At 32.5% G+C, this 16,757-nt stretch overlaps 1 pseudogene; it reads right to left on the reverse strand.

Annotated features, from left to right (window-relative positions):
• Positions 1-564: 564 nt before the first annotated feature.
• On the reverse strand, positions 565-2,314 carry LOC126727359 (G-type lectin S-receptor-like serine/threonine-protein kinase At1g11300; annotated as a pseudogene).
• Between the last annotated feature and the right edge of the window lie 14,443 nt (positions 2,315-16,757).

The raw sequence follows: 16,757 nt of genomic DNA on the forward strand, positions 1-16,757 counted from the left end.
TCTCATAATACACTAACAATATTTATATGCAGAAAATGTAAAAATGTAACGTTTGTTTGTTTGTTTTTTTTTTTTTTTTTTTTTGAGAATAAAAAATGTAACGTATTTGTATTATAAGAAAGGGCATCAAAAATCAAAAATGAACTAACCAAAGAGGAATGCATTTAGGCTTTTGTTTGGCATGTATTCATAGATCAGCATCTTTTCGTCTCCTTCAACACAACAACCAAGAAGCCTAACAAGATTATGATGTTGGAGTTTAGAAATTACTACCACTTCATTCATAAATTCTTGTAACCCTTGTCATGAGGCTTTAGAAAGTCTTTTTACTGCAATCTCTTGTTCATCTAACAATTTTCCCAATAAACAAACATCATATGATTAATTAGATATTCAAATTATTAGACAAGAAACCTCTAGTAGAACAACCATTACCCTATATACGGGACCAAATCCACCCTGCCCGAGCTTATTAGATAGACGGAAGTTGTTTGTTGCACTCGCCAGCTTCTCAAAATTGAATAGTGGTAGGTCTTGATCTCTAACTCGGTTCAGGTTGTCACTATTAAATTTTTTATTTGCTTCTCCTTTGTTGAACAATAAGATCTCCTTTGCTTTCCTTTTCCTTGCTAATTTACACTATAGTAGTGAGTAATGTAATATATAGCAACACTTTCTGCTTTAAGTGGGAAAATTACCTTTTTGCTTTGCCATCCACCTCCACAGTAAATAAGTGCTGATGGAAATGAAAATTGCTCCTATGACCACTGTGATTGTAACAATTTTTTTCGCATCTCCCACTATATCTGTAAATCAGAAAAAAGAAAATGATTTCCTTATCATGAGGAGCTGGGGAGGTAATGGGAGTTGGGTTGAAGTTGTAAGACTAAGTAACCTAACAACTGGACCAGATGTGGTTAATTTGAAGCCTAATTTTCGCAAAACAAAAACAGCTCACCGAGTTCTGAGTAGGTCACACGACCATAAAGGTCAACTCCATCAGTGGAGAATTGCTGTGTGTCAGTTAAGTTTCTAGTCCATGACATACATCCAGTGCCAGGTTCATATGCATATGCTAAACAAGAACAATTCTCCAAGCACTTCTCTCTGCATTTGTCTTGATCTCGAGGACTTGACCAATCTGCATTGTCTGGCACTTTCATCATGTTCAGCGTCCAAAACCCATCTTTTTTTCCTTCTTCACCACTAGTGTTCACCCTCTCACACTGCAAGGATGTCCTCCTAGCACACCCACTAGTCAAATTTCCTTTATTCCATTCTTCTGTATTCTTTGGCTCAAACCCCGGGATGCAGCTGCAAATTGGTGAATTCTGTGGATTACAGCTTCCAAATGCCCCACACTTGCCATAAACGTCACACTCAATCTTCAAAGCTGACCAGCCTAACACCCAATCGTCCTTCTCATAATACCAATATTTTTCTTCTAGATTTACCTGTCAATTCAAGGCATAATATGACAAGAAAGGCTCGTCTGCATAATTAAAAGTTAGATAAAATTTTCCTTCTTGATCATCTACAAAACGGAATCCCTCAAGCTATACAGAATACATAATCGGTATTCCAATGAAGATCCGACCATTCCATGGACCACTGCGCCAATACGGGCTACCGTTTTTCCAAATGAATATTTGAGGAAGACTAAGAGGTTGAATACCAAAAGAGAATATTCCAATGGATGGATCAGAAGGGCTTTTCCAAGATGTAATCTGCACTTTCTTACCTGTTCTTACATTAGCACTAAGCTTCATCTTTGGCAAGAATGTATTAGAAGGATATTGGAAACTCTCCCATATGACTCTTCCTGTAGTGTTTTCTTTCAAGACAAGGTTTCCTGAATCTAAAAGTTGGGCACTTGAATTAGGAATGGAGTTTGTAACATTTGATGACCAAATTACCTCCTTTTGTCCATTTAGTACCACAAGATCTCTGTCCTCAGATATAGTAAGAACCCCATTAGAATCCCTGAGAGGCTTCTGTCTTTTAGTTACCCATACAACTGTGAATACAGAAATGTTATTATACCATATTCCAACATATCGATTGGTAGAATTTTCTGGGATGAAGAATCCCAGGTTGAAAAAACTCCCGTTGGAGATTATATAGTCAGGTCTTTGATGGGTTGAGACGATGTGACGATGTCTGTGGCAGAGCCAGAATCTAAACAAAAGCAACATAGCAAGAATAGAAGAACTGACATGCTTGTATTTGAAACAAGACCCATAACTTGTTTAATGCTTCTGATTTGTGAGAATGAAGATTTTAGAAGCAAGGAGCATCATTAAGTAACTGCATCTTTTCCTTATACTTTCCTTGCAATGAAATTTCTTTTTTAAGAGCTACATACTTGGACTTCCTATTAATCAATGCAGATAATATTGACTAAAATGTGAAACATTTTAAATTAGATACCCAAGGATTGCATTCACACACAAGAACAGCATTCAAATGAAGAAACGAAATAAAAAATTGGAATCTACGGAAAAACTAAGCAAAATACGCCCTTTCAAATATTTTGACTTTTGATCAATGGTGAACGTAATAACTCAAAGTCAGCTGAAGGTTAAAGTCAACAGTCAGCAACGGTCGGTGAAAAATCTCACATACTTTATTCTCAACAATCTAACATTTCAGCATCAAACAACACAACAGCAACACAATGGCTCCATGAAAGAAAGTAATGGGAAGTTAGTTGAATTATTTTCTTGATATTTTTACATTATTTTTATTATTAGATTTTCCATAATAAGTATCATTTAGCTGAAGTGACAATCTAAATCATAAAAGTTAAGGCTAAATATTCTTTCACACTCCTTCATATCCATTATTTCATACACATATCCATAATTAATGTGAAAATATATACATTTCAAAATGTAGAAGAAAAAAAATGTCCACATTTAAAAAAAATAGATATATATATAAATAAATAAAAAAAGAAAAAAAAGTAGATGCTAGAGAATAAAAGCTGTAAAAGCTATGAGTCATTAAATGGACAGAATTTGATATTATTGGGTGCAATGTGCACATTGCACTGGCCCCATTGGTCCAGCCCACATGTTTGGGCGTGCTATTTTTAGCGTAGGTTTGGTCTCTTATTTCAAATAGAATTCGGAGAAGGGGATAAAATTAAAATTTTCAAATTAAAAAAAAAAAAAAAAAAAGTACAATGTTTGTGTGTGCGCAAAAAAAAAAAAAAAAAAAAAATTTTTTTTTTTTTTTTTTTTTTTTTTTTACCGTGAGATATGCACAGATTGATTAAAACTATTAGTTGATTTTCTTAATTTACATAAGATTAGATTGGGACGTAACAAATATCAAGATAGATTAGGTTTCTATCTCAATTTAATTGAGAAAATTTCTTGGGTATTTGTTCAAAATGTGAATAAAATGCATTTTATAGAAAACAAATTAGTGTATTCTTAGAGATTTTAAAGAAAGCAAATTCAATTTTGTGTTTAAAATAATTTATTTACCTATTCATTTTTCACATGTTGGATTAGATGTTAGATTAGATTATGATAGTATTATCACAATACTTTTTTTTTCTCTACTTTTTTCCCTTTGGAATTGTAGTCATCTATTGCATTACTTCAAAGCCTTATTAAAAATTTTGAATTTGATTATGCATTGGATATTTGGTATGATCACATCACATTTGATATGTTTTACATATTCAAGAAAGGAGTTTAACTTTAATGTGAGTTTTAATTTTCCCTTTCTTTTTTATTTTGAATTGAAGTTTTTTTTTTTTTCAGTTTTATGAATTTTTTAGATACATTTCTTGGTGTTTTTGATTGTGCGGTAGAAAAAATTGGTTTGAGAAATTTTGTTTAAATCTAAAAGAATTATTTCCAAATTTTATATACTTTTTAATGATATCCAAAATGTTATAAATAATTTTTATTAAAACATTAATATTTTTGCTGCCTGTTGAATTCCTAAGAAAAATTGTATTGTTTTCATTTTGGTACGATAAAAATTATATATATTATTACATTTGTGATTGTTCCTATAATAAAAAAATATATATATTATTATGAAATACATTACTATTTATTAGATTAGTCCAAATTGCAAAAAATAAAATTAAAAAGACCACCCTAAAAATATTATTACGCGCAGGTCCGTGACTAGTGTTTAATAAAAATGACATCTATTTATATGGGTTTAAATAGTTTATGTTAAAATGACAAGTATACACATTTTAACATAGATAATATGAGGTGACTTTATTCATTATCCGTTTTAACACAGATGATGAATCAAGTCATCTCAAATTAATTTCCTAAGTCAACACAAAATTAATCTATCTATTAATCTTATAAATCTATTTACACTAAACATTCTTGTGAAAAAAAGTGGTTCTAGGACCACAAATTATTTCACAATTTTTGTCATAACTCTGAAATGATATATTGTGAGTGATTATCTATCATTTATATATAAACTTTTAATTTTTCTTAATCATTTACACTCTACCACATCACAATTGTGGGAAAGAAATGGTGAAATAGTACATGCACCTATTATTCATTTTAATAGTATTCTTATTTAAGACTAGTCGCAGACCTACACAAAGCGTGGGAATAAATAATTATATTTTAGTTATGATATTATTCAATTTTTAGGCCATCGATATTTTTATAAATTACGTTATTGTGAGTTACATTTTCCTAATTTGTTTTTCTTATATAACTAAACTATTTGAGATTCAAATATATTATTGAAAATTTTCATTCTCTTAAAAATAGATAATTATATTTATAATTTTTCTTATCTTAGGAATAGCTTTGAACTGTTGATTGGGTTTTTTTTACTAATATAGATATATGAGATTGAAAAAACATATTTCTTAGACATTTCTAAGAGACTATACCATATTATAAATTTAATATTTAAAATAATATGTAGGAAAGAATTATACTTTATATCTATAATTGAACACTTCACCTATTGAAATGAAAGAAAATAATTTGTATAACAACATATAAAGAATGTAATTTAACAATTTTTTTTTTTACTACATACACCTTCATTTATTAAGATTTATTTTTTGACTATGCCCATGTTAAACCTTCTCATCCGTCACATCATTGGCCACATCATTATTATTATTATTATTTATTTATTACTTTTAATTTTTTGACAATATTAAATATATAAATATATTAGCTTTACAAATTGATCTTAGGTAGTTTTACCTTTACATATTCATCTACTTTAATTTTGATGTTATAACTAAATAAATTAATCAATGAAAAATTAAAACAAAAATAATGTCTATACATATTCATCTTGGGCGGTTTTAATAGTTGATAGACACATTCAAATACATATCCAAGACTGTATTTTGATATAAATTCAAAATCTCACTTCCAAAATAACTAAGCATTGAGAGGGAGAAAGAAGACTTTCGATGGAAAACTTAAAAAGACAAACACACTACCAAATTGTATTAGCCCAAAATAGTATTATAAAAAATACAATGATTCATCAACCTAAAGTAAAGTTGCAAAAAAGAATAAATTATATATATATAAATATATATATATATATATATATATATATATATATATATATATATAGAGAGAGAGAGAGAGAGAGAGAGAGAGAGAGAGAGAGAATAATTACCTTTTTCGGGAGAGAAATAGAAAATAAATGAGAAGAAGCGTCAAAATAAAAAATATTGTCATAAGTCAACACCAAATTATCCAAGCCATGCTATATAATAGAATAACATTATATTCTTGTAAACTATATTTATATGCAATAGAATAAAATTTAACAATCATAGAAAATAAAAAAGATAATAACTTAAAAATACAAAACCAAATTGCATCAACCCAAAATAAAATAGAGCACATAAATTCATCAATCTATAGTAGTGATACAAAAAATAAAAAATTCACACAAAAATAAAACGTGAGAGAGAGAGAGAGAGAGAGAGAGAAAGAGAGTAATAACCTTTTTCATGTGAGAAAATATCTATAGAATGGTAGAGAAAATGACATATTTATAGTAAGGCAAGACTTGGGTACAGTACTTAGGTGATGTTTCTTAGGTTCTCCTCTTATGATTCTGCCATGTGGATTTTTTCTTATGAAATGGAAGTGTATTTTTTAGTTAAGTAGCCACATGGCTAAATCTTAAAAGAGGAACCTAAGGAACAATACCTAAGGTACTGTACCTAAATTTTGTCATTTATAGTAATAGAATGGGGATAAGAAGAGCAAAAATAAAAGGAAGAGGAAGGGATAGATGAAGAGTGACATTAAGGTTGAGAGTAGTGAAGCGTTGTGATTAAAATAATGCAAACCCAAGTGCAGATTTTTCACAAGTAATAATATCTCGGTGAGTTCGAGGTCAATCCACAGGGAATGATTGACACTAATGTAAAAACCTCTATTATTAAGTAGTAAATAAAAATAGTTATTTGTTTGTTTGTTTGTTTGTTTTTCCACCCAAATATGGAGCAAGATAATATTGAAACTACAATTGAAAATAGTAAAATAAATCTAAGAGAAATTAATGGAGAGAAAACACTAGGAATTCAAGGATCCACCAAATATTTTATCACATGAATTTGGATTATTTTTAACTCAATTAGGGTAGAGAGCCAAATCGCCTAATCGGAAGATAAAACAACAAAGTACTCAAATAAAGTATAAAGTAGACTGAATATGAGTGATTGAGCAAATCATTCAATTGCATGTTACAGGGGAGATTAAGCATTCAATATATTCTCAAATCATAACGAATCAAGGAGTTCAAGCATTCGATATAAATAAAAATCATATTAAATCTTAAAAACTTATCAACATGCAATGATTCCATATAGTAAATAAATCTCAAAATTCAATCATCAATCCATAGAAAGCATGTAGATAATCCCAAGAACACATGATAAAAATATTAGGTTTCACCTCTAATCCTAGCTAGAGATTTAGCCGCACATAGTTATGCAAAAGAAATCCATCAAAAACAATGCTAAACGTCAAAAAATAATAAAACCAAAAAAGATGAAAAAACATTCTTGCATTTTTCCCCACTATAACCTCAGCCTCTTCCAAAAGGAAAAGAGAAAATCCCTCAAGTTTAGGATGTGAATCCCTTGATTTTCAGAATTTTATCCACTGTTAGCTTCTAGCCCACTTTTGACCTTCAAAACGATTTTTTTGGAATTTGTGTGAACTACAAAGTTGTAAATCTTCAAGTCTTCTTTTCGTGGCCATAGTGTCAACACTGGGCCGCGAACGGCTAGAAAACCGTTGGGCTTTCGTTTGACCACCCGTCGTGGCGACACTCCCGCATGCGTGGGGCCCGTTGGAGTCCCCTCTCGATAATTGTGAGGTTCGCGCGGTGTTTCGCATGCTCTCTCTCTCTCTCTCTCAGTGGAGGAAGGTTGGTCTACCTTTGGAGGTATGGCAAGAATCTTGGCCAAATTTTAGGAGATTTCCAAAGGTAAGTGAAGTCACCACCAATCATTGGGTTTTTCTAAGGTGTGATTAGTCACTTGTTTCTAGTTGATTTTATTACTGATCCTAGGCTAAGAAAAATGTCATTTTTCCTAATCTAATGTGGATGGAAAAAATTCTTGATTCTTGAGTCCGGAAGTTTGGTTATGTGTGGGGAAGGTGTTAGGCACCCCACAACGCCTATCCAAGGATAGTCCTTTATTTTAAAAAACCTTAATTTTTACATATTGTTAGTTAAAAACATGATTTTAAAATTGGCTTTTGGGGCTTTGCATGCATGGGGCTTTGAGGTTTGTCTTTTGAATGGGTGTGGTCTCAATCTATGCTTTCCTAAGGCATTCAGGCAAATACCAGATTTCCATAGTGAAAATCCGACGACATGTCACCTTACTTTCGCGGTGGAAATTAGCCATTGCTTTGCCTTAGATGACATGGACTATGACAATCACACCAGAAGGGGTGAACAGTTATATATATACATACATCATGTAGAATGCTAGCACACAGAGCAGGAAAATAAATGCCTACATCCTAAGAGTATGGCCCAAAATATAGGTGCAGGAAAGTAAACAGCGGTCGCCATACTCTAGAGATGAGGAAGAATGGTACATGGCATGATATACCTAATACAACCCATCTAAAAGAGAAAGGAGGGAGGAAGGATTCTGGATGTTCTCGTGGCGCCCATGGAGACAAAATTACATTTTTGGATTTTTTGGGGTCCGAAACGCAAATCGAAGGCAGACAAAATACGGTATCAACACATAGGAATTAGGTCAATCGGACATCTATGCAAGAAGTTATGACAAAAATACTGAAATAGTGCAGGATGTTTCCATATCTAGATTTTTCCAATTTCGGCTTGAACGAATTTCTTTCTTCCCTTTTTTATTCTCACTCGTTTTTGACTTATTTAATGTTTCAAAAAGCATGCTCCAGTTTATCTTGACCCTTGGATTCTCTTGAACCTGTATGATTAGCTAAGTGTAGCTTTTCTTTTGTAGGAGATTAAAAGCGACTTGTACAAGATTTTTCACTAAATTAGTTTAGTGTGATCTCCTTCACCCCTAAACCTTAACATGACGATCTATAAGACTATCCAATTATATTATTCAAATAAACCACATTTGTTATTAAAAAATGTCATGTGATTGAAAGTACAGCTAGTCGTAGATAGTTTTTTCAACCGCCATATAATGAGTTGAAGGAAGTTTACTTTAAAAGGCCTTTCCTTAGCATAAAGTCATATAAATAGTTGTTACAAAATAATACAGCATTCAAATTCAAAAGAAACTCATCTTCATCTATTACAAGTAAATAAGATTATTCAAATATTAACCTAACAATTTATCCCATTATTATCCATTTACCCAACTCCTACTAAGAAACTCTAAAGTTGTGATTTTCAATTTTGTTATGTTAGCTTTAATTTTGAATCAAATTTGATTGTATTTCTTTAATCATTTCCTTGTATGTTTGTGGGATTCAGTGTAGTGGATTAGTGTGTGAAATTGGTGAAGAACTGTGAAGTACAGAACAACTCGTGACTTGCTTGCAAATGACTCGCGAGTGGACAACCTGCAAAAGGTCACGTGAGAAGCACATGCTAGAATCTAAAGAATCAAGTGCCTAAAGGCATCTCACATCTTGGCCAACACGCAAGATGACCCACGAGATGCATTGCCAACCTGTTTTGTGTGCTTTCGTCATTTCTTTACCCACACTATATAAGCCCACATTACCCACAAAATTGTAAGGATAATTTTAGAGAGAAAACTCTAGAAATCCATTTGAGAGTTAGAGATTGTACACCCACAACCCTCTACACATTTCTCTTAGTTTTCCTTTACTTCTACCTCTCTAATTCCATACCCTTTGAAAGGTTCTTAGCCCAAACACATAATTCACCCAATCTGAGTATTGCGAGTTGTTTTGGTGCCTATGAGAAGCATTGGATGAAGTCATTCTTTGGTGGATGCAATTGGAGCTAATTGCGGGATTTAGAGAACTAGTAAAGACATGACTCGGTAAAGTCCATTGGGAGCTAAAATTTGGAGGGGTTCAAGTACTTTGGGTAGATTACGCTTAAAGGGTCTTTTTGATATCCTTGTACTCCAACTTTATTCACTAGTGGATCATTTTGAGTTGGAGAGCCGTGGAGGGGTTTTTACGTCGAGTACTTCAGTTTTTCTCTTTAAGAACACATCACTGTGTTATCTGTGTTTGCATCTCTCTTCCTTTAATCTTTGTGCTTTACATTTAATTGTTTATTATGTATGCCCATGCACTAGAGAGTAATTCTGGTTAATTGCGCGTTGATTACTCTTATTCCACACTTAGTTGAGTAGATTAAAAGCAATTAAGCCGTAAGTTTTATTTTGGGGGTCTAAACAAGCTGTAGTACTTTTGCTATTGAGCTTTTAGAAACTACAATCTTAAAATAAAAAAGAGACATATAACATTCCTAGCTTAATATTTACAAATTGATATTTTTTAGTACCTTCTCAAAAAGAATTTTCTAGTAAACATTGAAACCTCAAAAATATTTACAAACAAAATAAATACCATCTGTAACAAAAAAAAATAAAAAATAAAATTAATATGATAAAAATAAAATAAATTTTAAAGTATAGAACAATATAATCTAATTATTATTTTTAAATAAATTGGATTTCTTGATAATAAATCTAATTTATCAAAGGTATTATTGCAACTTCACTTAATAATAAAATTATTGAGAGATTCAGGTAATAGCTCAATGATAATTATATCATTTATGATATCTCATGTTTGTATTTTCAAACTCTCAGATCCTCCTCCCTCATTATCAATAGTCACAACCTATTCAGATAAAGATGATCTCAACACATAATTCGATGAATTAATATTCACCATACAAAATTTAAAATTAATTAGGGTATATATAGAAATAAATTTGATTTAAGGGAATCCCCTAATTGGACTAAAGTCATGCAAAATTGATGTTCCTTGATTTTAATTAATCAAGGATATCAACATGTGCTAAATGTCATATGCATGATACACTAACAAGTTTGATATCTTAGTTTAGTAATCTTTATTAATAGTATTTTTGTGACTGTTTAAAATTATTTTTTTGATTATCTTAATTCATATAAACTAGATTGTAGTCCAACAGATTGGAACTTGAACAATATGAAGTCTAAATTAATTAAATACAAAGAAATAGTGAAAGTTCAAATAGTGTATAAAACACCCTTGAACATTTAGACCCCCAATTACAAAATAACAAATTCAAGCTTTATGACAAACAACTAGTGTGCGGAAAATGAACACAAGCTATAAACAGAATTGGTAAACAATCTAAGCCAATTAAAATCACATCCACAACAGAAAATAAAAGGCAAAGATTAAGGGAAGAAAGATGCAAACACAAGAACAACACAACGATGTGTTATCGAAGAGGAAACCGAAGCCCTCGGCGTAAAACCTCTCCGCCACCCTCCAAGCGGTAAGTAATCCACTAGAAAATGTAGTTGGGATACATGAACAGCAATAGACCCTCCAAGCCTAATCTACCCAGTGTACCTAAGCCCTCCAAGCTTCTTGCTCCAACGAGGTTGCGCCGAACCTATTTCTTTTATAGCTTCCCGGATTCCGCTACTTGACCATAGCATCAACCAATGTAAATTGGTTCCTTCCTAACTGCTTCCCAGAACACCAAACAGTCCTCTCACAGTAATGGATATGGTGAGAAGAGGTTTTGGTAAAAAGGCCTCTCAAGGATTTAACAATGGAGAGGAAGAGAGTAAAGGAATTTGAAGAGTCTCTTATGTGAAGATTGTGGATGAATCAATCTTGTTTTACTCTAGGGTTCCTCTCTCAAAATTCTCTCTGGAAGCTCTCTTTCTTTTGTGGGTATAAGGGGTATTTATACTAGGGTGAGAATGGAATGTGAAGAGTCAGGTTTTTCAAAACAGGACTGGCTCACGGCTTGGCCTCGCAGCTTGACTAAGTCGCGAGATCCAGCCGCGAGATAACTGAATGGCCAGTTGTCCTATTTTGTCCTGTAGTGCTCCAGCTAGCATGACGCTTCAACTTCTAGCATGCCTGGCACGTGTGCTGCTTCTGACGGCTTGCAGCCGCAAGTCACCCGCGAGATCCAGTCGCAAGTCTCTATTTTTCTTGCACACTCTTGAGCATTTCATCACACTATCTCACTCACTATCCTTACAACAATTCCACCTAAATACAGGGTTACTAATTGTTGAAATACAAGCAAATTTAGTACGGAATAAAGCCAACAAGATGGTTGATTAAATTCAACCTTACAAATAGGGTATGTAATATGTATATGTAAGAATTAGCAACCTTAACTGAAAATATCTAAATAAAATCAATCAATTTTCAAGTGCATTTTCTCCGATCTAGCATTTTATAAATAAACAAATAACTTCTATGTTTTCACATTGTAACTTCACACAATATAAAACCATTCAATTAAAAAAAAAAAAGTCATAATTATAAATTTTAATTTTGTCAAGTGCAAAAATCAAAATGAATGACATAATAAAAAACTATGAATAGATTACTTTTTTGTTTTTGGGTAAAAGAGAATAAATTTTATTTAGAATTTTAGAAGAAGCAAAAAAGAGATTAATTTTAGGGCAAAATTCAGTTACAAAATTGGTTGTAATCTTAGGCTACAATCTTACTCAATATCTTTTTATTGGAGGTGAATTTTGACAAATCTACCATTGGATTACATGATCTTCTTATATTCTCCACACTGGCAAAATTTCTAGAAAATTAAAGATCTAAATGAATTATGTATAAAATATAAGCTTATAGATCATATAAAAAATAATATCCAATTGACACAAAATTTGACATACGTATTAAGAGCGTAAAGAACATGCAATTCAACGGTTAGATTTTCAAAATATATAGTAATGTTTATTTTATTGAGTAAAGTTGTAGCGTTAGGCTATAACCAATTTTGTAGCTAAACTTTGTCCTTAATTATATTGGTCACTCAAATGATGACATCTGTAGATGGGATTTTGATTTTTTGAATGTGATTTGGCTGTGTTGGAGTCAAAAAATTTGGAAAGAGAATAATTGTTCCACTGCTCTTTTTTTTTTTACAAGATAGAATTTCTACTCTAGCCTAATCTAAGTGTATATGTGTGTAAAGCTCCCTCCCGGAGACTTGAACCCCGGGCCTTACCCCTCACACCCCACAAGTATTTATACTTATAGAGCGACCACCGCACTAAAGGGTGCACGGTGGTGTTCCATTGCTTTTTTAAGAGCTGCATACTTGGGACTTTCTATTACTCAAGGCAATCGCTATTGACTAAAATGTTATAAATTTTAAATTAGATACCCAAGGGTTGCATTCACACACAAGAACACTATTATGGGTTGTGAAAATTTTCACGTAAATATATATATATATATATATATATATATATATATATATATATATATATATATATATATATATATATATATGTAAAAACAGAGACCTCATGTGGGAAAACATAAGGTTCTATCATGTGGTCCATTCTTTGAATAGAATTGAAATACTAAACTAGGGACTCTTTATGTCCTTTGATTCAACATTTCAAGACTACTTTTGTTCTTTTGATTCAATGTTTCAAGACCACTATTTGTTTCATTTGGTTCAATATCTCAAGACTTTTCATCTCTCTCACACACAAAACTCTTTACATTTCCATTCACCCTTTTCACTTCTACTCCTTTACATACACATGCCCACAGCCCCTCATGCCATTCCATGTCAAGTACACCTAGACCAAAAATGATGTCATTTACCTTCAATCTTTCAATGACACCTACATAACTCTAACATTATCGTATCATTTGATCCTAACCTGTATGAGTAAGCTATGACCAAGGAAATGGGCATGCATTTTTTATTCAGTGAAGATAGCTTAAGGTTATGATGTTGAAGTTGGACATTGTGCATTTTGTGAAGATTGTGATTCGCTCAGAGTTTTTGGGTGTTTGGGATTTTGGTTTGGAAAAGTTATAAATGTATTTTGTTTTAGAACTAAAGAGAAAGAAAAAAAAAACATTCTAATTAATTATTAATGAAGTTAGCTTTTTTTTTTTTTTTTTTTTTTTAGAACTCATAATTTATAGGTTTATTTGTAAGTTTTTTATTGCTATTTTGTGTGCTATGGCCCATAGTGATAAAAATAAAAATCATGAAGACTTCAAAGTGTTTTCCATTTTTTTTAAGGATACAAAAACTCAACTAAAGGCAATTAAATTTTGATAAATGAATGTGTTTTTAGCCAATTTATCTTTGTTTAATAACGTTCTCTTTATGTTAGTACTCACAAATGATTTCTTTAATTTCATTGAGATGATGAATTGAGAATTTGAGATTGGAGTCTCTATATTTGGTTGTGAGAATAGAGTAGTTAATTAAGGAAGTGCTTGGAAGGTTGCGTAAATTTATGTAATTTTAAGAAAAAAATATTTTATTCTTTAAATACTTATTTATAGATTTCAAAATCAGTTAATCGGTTTAAAAAATAATTCTACTTTTAACAGTAAATATTATTGTATGTTATAGTCTTATAGTGTAATACAATTTTTTTTAAATAAAATATGAATATCAAGTTTCAAAGTATTCAACAATATCATGGGCAAATATAAATATTATACAACAAAATAAGTATTATAAAAGTGATTTTAAATAAAATTATAAAGTATCCGCCCATCGCGCGGAACATCATCTAGTTTCTTCTTGTAAAGTTGAATTTATTCAACTATGTATTGGCTTTATTCCATGCCAATTTGCTTGTAATTCAGCATTTAGAAACTCTATATTTAGGTGGGAATAATGTAAGAGTTGCATGTGAGAGAGTGTGAAAATTTGATCAAGTGTGTGCAACAAAGAGTAACTAGCGATTAACTCGCGAGTGGCGACCCGCCAAAATATAGCACACGTGTGAAGCATGCAGGAAGTTGAAGGGTCAGAATAGTTGGATCACTACAAGACAAAAAGTACAGTCTGGCCAGTCTGGTAAATGGCGACCGGAACTCGTGACTCATCCCAGTCACGAAGTGAGTCACCAGTGCACCTTGTTTTGCAGAAAACTGACTTTTCACATTCCATCTCATACCCTACTATAAATACCCTTATACCCATGAAATGTTAAGAGTTTCCAGAGAGAATTTTGAGAGAGAAACCCTAAAGAAAAACAAGATTGATTCATCAACAATCTTATACATTTGATTCTCCAAATTCCTCTACTCTCACCCTCTCTATTGTCATACCCATGAGAGGATAATAAACCAAATCCTTACCTCACCAAATTCAGAATAGTAAGAAGGTTATTGGTGTTTGGGAAGCAGTTCAAGAGAGAACCAATTCATATTGGTTGATGCATTGGGCTAATTGTGAGATCCGGTAAGCTAGAGAAGACACGGTTCGACGTAGCCTTGTTGGAGCAAGAAGCTTGGAGAGCTTAGGTGCATCGGGTAGATTAGGCTTGGAGGGTCTATTGCTATTCATGTATCCCAACTAATTTTCTAGTGGATCATTTATCGCTTTGACGACGGCAGAGAGGTTTTCCGTTGAGTTCTTTGGTTTCCTCTTCGATAACACGTGCCAGTGTTATCTTGTGTTTGCGTCTCTCTTTCCCTTACTCTTTGCTTTTAATTACTGATGAGTTGTGATTAAAATATGGCTTAGAGTAGTTTGCATATTTGGGTATTGCTTATATTTCATATTCTGCACATATATTGTTTGAATATAAGCTTGCTTTGGAAAATTTGTATTTGGGGATCTAAACATTCATAAGTGTTTTATACACTAAGTGAGTTTTCACTTCTAAACAATCCAACATTTCAGCATCAAACAACACAACAGTAACATAATTGTTCCATGAAAGTCAGGAGGAGCCGTACATGCAGGTAATGACTTCCATCTCTAGGTAATTACTTGAATTTTTTTCTTGTAATTTTACTTTATTTTATTATTAGATTTTCCCTAATTAAGTGAATATCATAGAAAATTTCCCAAAAGTTACATGTTGAACCGCGCTTTTCATGCATACTGTTTAAAGTTTTAGCATGTATTCATTTAACTTGCATCACATACTCAAAATAAACTCTGGTTTCATTCTTAGATATCATACGTGTCATATGTGTTAAAGTATGCATTGTGTTGACTTAATTTTGTGCCAATTTTAATAATCTCATGCAATTCTTTCATCTATTTTATCTTGCGGGATTTATTTGTAAGGGGTAGATGTACTTGAGCTTGGTAACTGTTATTGTGAAGAGCATTTTGTGGCTTGTTCCGCAAATGACACACGGCAAAAAAAGAAGCAGCCTTTGTAATGAGCATGAAAGTTCAATAAGTGTATAAAACACTATGAATGTTTAGACCCCCAATTTTCAAATTATCAATTCAAGCTTATTATCAAACAATTAATGTGCGGAATATGAACATAAGCATATAACAAAATTGATAAACAATCTCAACCAAATAAAATCACGTCCACAGCAGAAATTAAATGGCAAAGATTAAGGGAAGAAATATGCAAACACAAGGACAACACAGCGATGTGTTATCGAAGAGGAAACCAAAGCCCTCGGCTTAAAACCTCTCCGCCGCCCTCCAAGCGGTAAATAATCCACTAAAGAATCAAGTTGGGATACATAAACAGCAGAAGACCCTCCAAGCCTAATCTACCCAGTGTACCTAAGCCCTCCAAGCTCCTACTCCAACGAGGTTACGCCGAACCTATTTCTTCTTTAGCTTACCGGATTCCGCTATAGCCCATAGCATCAACCAATATGAAATTGGTCCCTTCCTAACTGCTTCCCAAGCACCAAATGGCCTTCTCACAGATGTGGGTATGGTGAGAAAAGGTTTTGGTAATGTACCTCTCAAAGATGTAACAATGGAAAGGGTGAGAGTAGAGGAATTTGAAGAGTCTCTATGTGAAGATTGGGGATGAGTCAATCTTGTTTTTTTTCTAGGGTTTGTCTCTCAAAATTCTCTCTGGAAGCTCTCTACATTTCGTGGGTATAAGGGATATATATACTAGGGTGAGAGTGGAATGCGAAGAGTCAGTTTTTCAAAACAAAGCTGGTTGGCGGCTTGGCCTCGCGACTTTTGACTGAGCCACGAGTTCCAACCGCAAGGTAACTGAATGGCCAGACTGGAAATTTTGTCCTATAGTGCTACAGCTAGCATGATGGTTTAGCTTCTCTGCATACTTGGCACGTGTG

Source organism: Quercus robur, chromosome 5, assembly GCF_932294415.1.
Source record: "Quercus robur chromosome 5, dhQueRobu3.1, whole genome shotgun sequence".
In the NCBI taxonomy this organism is placed as follows: domain Eukaryota; kingdom Viridiplantae; phylum Streptophyta; class Magnoliopsida; order Fagales; family Fagaceae; genus Quercus; species Quercus robur.